Below are 5,502 nucleotides of genomic sequence, written 5' to 3' on the forward strand. Positions count from 1 at the left end.
AATTCTATATGTACATATGTATATAAATTAACTGATTTTTATTCTCTTAGGCCTCCGAAGATAAGTTGGAGAAACGAGGCCCGGCAAAGAGACTGGGCAAAAAAGACCACTTCAACGTTGAAGCTATATCACCGGAAGGCCAACCTATGGCACCCGCGAGTGTCAGAGTGACATTTAAGAATCAGTGCGGAGTTGTGGTTAGAGATCATATCCCGATCACTGTTAGAGAATGGAACAAGACCAAGAATGTGTCCGAAGATCAGGTTGCCGATAGGTACAAGAACACACTTTTTGACGACCTCATGTCACATTTCACTTTGCCAAATTTGGGATCGGACTCTGAGAATGCCAAGCAGAGGGCGCTAGTGAAGAAATGGGCTCTTAAGAAGATGGGGGAACTTTTCCGAGCGTACAAGAACCGGTTATGGAAAGCTTATAAGGCCGAGAAGAAGCCTCCAGTATTCGAAAACTACCTAGCGAAGCAGGAGCATAATTCAGTTCATGTTCGTTCTCATTGCATATACTCATTATATCTTATGTGTTCTCTATTATGCAGACTGAATATCAGTGAATGCAAAAGTAATAATATTATCAATATTGGGTTTATGGACCCAGATAAAATACATGTTGAAACGGTAAAGCATAACCGCGAAGATACGGGGGGAAACCTACTAAGGTTTTTGGGGGAGCAATATTTCTGTGATTCAATATTGTTTCCTTACAACTACGAGTGAGAGTCTTAATGATCTTTTATGCACATCCAATTTTTCTTACTCGATGTTAAGTGTAATTCCTGACGTATATAACATGTGCAGCTTCCACTGGATTCTACTAGACATTCAACCTGATAAGGGAATAGTTGAAGTAAGAGACCCACTGAGTAGAGGCGTGGACGGGTTCAGCGACTTGCAGAAGTTGCTCCAAGTGTAATTTCCTTCATCGCCACGCTATATCTTTCGTGAGATATCAAGTAATTATCCACTCATTCAATCATTCTTTTGCACAGCGGGGGCTTGGACCGCTTTCAAGAGACATCGTCAGGATGGTACCTGGGCAGAGAAGCTAACATTTACTCCTGTACCGTGCTCTCAGCAGCCACAAGGGACAAATCTATGTGGATACTACGTTTGCGAGTCCATTCGCATGTTAACCACTGAGAAGCAGAACAAAAATAAATTCAACGTAAGCAATAACACTCAAAACTTTATTTATTATCGTCAATATTTCGTTATCAAGATTGATATAGTCATACTCATCTCATTTTCGTATATAGGTGGACTACATGCGGGACAGACTCCAACCAAAGGAACACCTACTAGGAATTGCGGAGGAACTCAAGTGGACTTTTGGTTAAAGAAGTACTAAACAACAAAGGCTTGTTTAGTCCAAATAGATGCTCTACCTCCAAATAGACGGTCGTTAGTACCGCTTGTCGATCGTGAGCTAAATGTATATATATATATGTAAGGGGAATCTACATGTAAGGGGAATCGACTTTTGCTTCCAATATTTGTTTGATCGATCTATATATATATAATGAATGAACGTGTACCACTTCTAGTAGCGTACAAATATATGCAACTTTTATTTTCGAATGAAAAAATGAAATAAAAGGCGGTCGGTGGCGGGGGGGGGGGGGGGGGGTGCTGCACCCCTCAAACCCTAAAGCAGCAGCGTTGTGTGCCCGCCACGTAGAGGGCCTTTTGACGCGGGTGGTAATACCACCCGCGACAAAAGGGCCTGTCCCCTGCGCGCCCCGCGGCTGCCACGTGGTGGACCTTATGTCGCGGGTCGTAAGCCACCCGCGACAAAAGGGGGACCTTTTGTCGCGCCTCCCTTGTCGCGGCTAGCCGCCCGCGACAAAAGGGTCATACGACCCGCGACATTAGGCCTGTTTTCCACTAGTGCAACTTGAAGAGATGCATTATTTATTCCCACTAGAATAACTCCAGACCTTCCATGAGGAGGGAGACAGAACCAAGAAAAGTCTAACCCATTTGCCAATTTTTTTAGAAAGGGTATTGAAAAATTAGATCTCCCCATCTCCAGTAAGGCGATAAAATCTAGTTTTTCCTCCCTTAATTGTTCTTTAACAAATAAGTGTTTCGCTACATCCCCAAAACCATCTGAATTCCAAAAAAGACCTTTTATTGAACTCATCTTAAGTTGAAACTTTGTTTTTGAACCTCGCATTTCTACGAACCTCGGACAAATCGAAATCTCTCTTCCTTCGAGGTTTCTTAAGGTTAATTATAGGCATTAGCAAATCATCCTGTTCGACAAAATCTTGCGCCTCTTCAATTATCAAATCTCCAGTAAGACTTGAAAATTTGGAGGTTAACAAGCTACTTTGACCTTCTTCCTTATGTAAACTAGTCTCAACATTTTTCTTTAAGATAACTAATGTTCGGTTGACATCTACCTCCTTAATAGAAACTGCCATTTTGAAAGCCTCCTCTCTAATTTTCCCCAAAGAAATGCCTATGCAACTAGATTTAATCAAAATGTCTTCATCAGATAAAGATGCAATTGAATGTTTAGATGTCCCATTACCTGGAGATGATAGGTCGTGTCTGAAGTTGGCATTTTGCATAGCTCTTTCCATCTGAGTGGCATCTGCATTAGGTTGTGCTCGAATCCTATCGCTCGCCCGAACAGACAACGAAGGAGCTGCAATACCCCCAAAAGCCACCACTTTATTAGCAACTGAAGTCTCCTTTGTCCTCCCTTCGAGGTCAAATGTAGTAGCTGTTGGAGTACCTGAAAAATTCCTCATTACCACAGTTGGCGACAGAGAATTTTTTGTATCAACAACAATACTAATACCTGTTTTTTGTCTCAAAGCAACAGGGGAGTCCATAGTCTTGGCGTCCGCAGACAATCCCATGCCAAATGCAGCCCCAGATCCTATCTTCTCCACACCTTGCTGACAGCCATCAGACTTAGCATGACCGTGCGAGAGTTGGCAGCACGGAAAGGTGCGCCACCCCGGGATCGCTGCCAGGAGTTGGAACGGCCACTCCATGCGCACCAAGTGGCGTCCTGCACCCGGCAGCCTGGCCAACAGCAGGCGACCTCGGTTCCAGGGCGCAGCCAGGAGACGCTGCAGCCACTGCACTGGCGCCGCGTGGCGTCGTGTGCATAGAAACCTGCCCAGCAGCAGGAGCTGTCTTCTCGGTAGCAGCGGCAGCGCGTTCAGCGGCCAACCCACGAGCGGCAGCAGGCCCCGTGCCTCCCGCACCTGCAGGCGTAGCAGCAACAGCCGACATCGGCATTCAGCGACAGAGGGGAGAACGGGGGCAGCGGGCGCGGCTCCCATGGCTGGACCACGCCAGGTCGGGATGCTGCAGCCACCAACGCTTCGCCATGTGCTGCCTGGCTGCCCAATAGCAGCCCCTGGCCGGCATGCACTGCCAGCACTGGATCCAACGCCTGAACCGACAGGTTCTTCCCCAATCCCGGTGCAATATCCATTTCAGCCACCGTGCCAACCCTGTCTTCACATGATACTACATGCAATAAAGGATCTGTATCAGAAAACGTAATATTTTCATCAGCATTTAAAATAGAGGATGCACACTGTTGTAATATGTGTGAAGATACATCATTATTAAGATAAATACCTTTGTTCAACAATACTTTATTAAGAGAACCAAACACCATTGGAACCTCAACTTGATGATGAACTTGATGTGCAACAACACTCTTAGTGTTATTAACCTTCTTCACCGTGCCCTGCTGATTATTAGAGTTACCTTGGTGGTCCAAATTCATTGTCCTCTCAATTTCCATATCTTTTGTACCATCTACAGTATCACCATTTGCTCCATCATTACCCCCCTCCACCATTATTGTCACCATTGTTACCCATGTCATCATTCTCAATTTTAGTTACTGTTACTTGTTCTACCTCAAAAGTAAGTTTTAAAAACCCCTTTGGATAAAAACATCATAATCCTCTGGAATGAGTGTATGGTCTAGACAACCAATCCGCAGCCGCAACTCCTTGTGCTTTCTAGTGTGCACCATGTCCACTTCCTTTGTCTTGCCAAAGAGAGTGCCCACCGCCCACGAAGACAAAAAGTTAGTTCTCACATCAGCTGGTATCCCTCTGACTCGGAGCCAGACCTCAGGTAACATATATAAAGGATCCTCTAGAGCTGACCAATCCTCAAAGATGAGATCAGAAGCTCTATCTGGAACAGGATAAGTGCGGAAAACTTTTATTGGAAATTTGACCCTAAACACATTGTTTTGAAAATTATAGATCTCCCATTGAAAATTCTCCACAGGTACAATTCTCCTCAAACATTCTGCGATCTCTGGAATAGTCATGGGGTCACCTTCAACAGTAACTTTCACAAGCTTCACGTTGTCAACCTTAGGTTTATATGCACCCCCAGTAGGCATCTCAAAGAACATAAGCTGCTCGATTGCATATCCATACATAGTAACAGAAGGTTTAGGAGCCTGGAGAAGAGGACATGCACTAGAAATATGATTAGGAGATTCACATAAATCACAAACTGGCGCAGTACAAGTGTCAATTTGATGTCATGGTTGCTTGCACCTAAAACAAGGATTCTTGTCCACTTTCTTAGCTTTCTTGGCCGGATTCTGACCATCGCCCTTTGGCATTGTTCCATCATCCACTTGCATGGGTAAAACCTGTTGTGCCCCTGTAGCCACAGGCTGAGCTTGTTGCACCATCAGAGTGGCAGATTGTGTTGCCACCGATACTGCATCGCCGAAAACCGAAGCAGACAAACCTTCAGCCCCTCCTTTCTGTACTGCTGCAGTCAAAGCCGCAACTACCTCTTGCATGGCTTTTTTAATCAAATCAGGGGTAATGCCAGCTAAATTGGTACCACCTTGAACCCCTGTATCATTATTAGTCGCACCACTATTTCTGTATTGATTGAAATTTGCTCGACCACCATTGTACCCATAACGGTTGTTGCCACTATAATTATTGTTTCCATACTGCCTAGGTCGATACTGCTGATTAATACCGTTACAGTGATAATTGTTGTAATTCATACCTCTGTTGAACTGTCCGAAATCCCCTCCAAACTCCATATTGGTATACTGCCTGTGACCAGCATCACGTGTATCGCCCGCCGTACCGCTGGACTCGCCAACGACAAAGTTGCCTTGCCGTACAGTGTTGAAACCGCCACCGCGCCCAGCAATGGCGCCCGAGGCTCCGTTGAAAGCAGCACCATGACCATCAAAGGCAGCACCACGACCATGGTGGCCGTCGAAGCCAGCACCACGGCCGTTGCCATGGTGCCCGCCCCATTCCCCGCCAGGGCCATGGTGACCGCCCCGATCCCCGCCTGGACCCTGGTGACCGCGGTCACCGCGCCCGCCACGGTCACCGCGCCCCCGCCCTGGACCACTTCCACTACCAGGACCAAAGCCCGAACCGCCATTATTCATCACCGTTCGAGCCCTCTCCGCGCTGCCCACAGGTTCTTCGCCGCCAGCATGTGCCCCGAC

The sequence above is a fragment of the Lolium perenne genome, chromosome 2 (assembly GCF_019359855.2).
Source record: "Lolium perenne isolate Kyuss_39 chromosome 2, Kyuss_2.0, whole genome shotgun sequence".
Classification (NCBI taxonomy): Eukaryota; Viridiplantae; Streptophyta; class Magnoliopsida; order Poales; family Poaceae; genus Lolium; species Lolium perenne.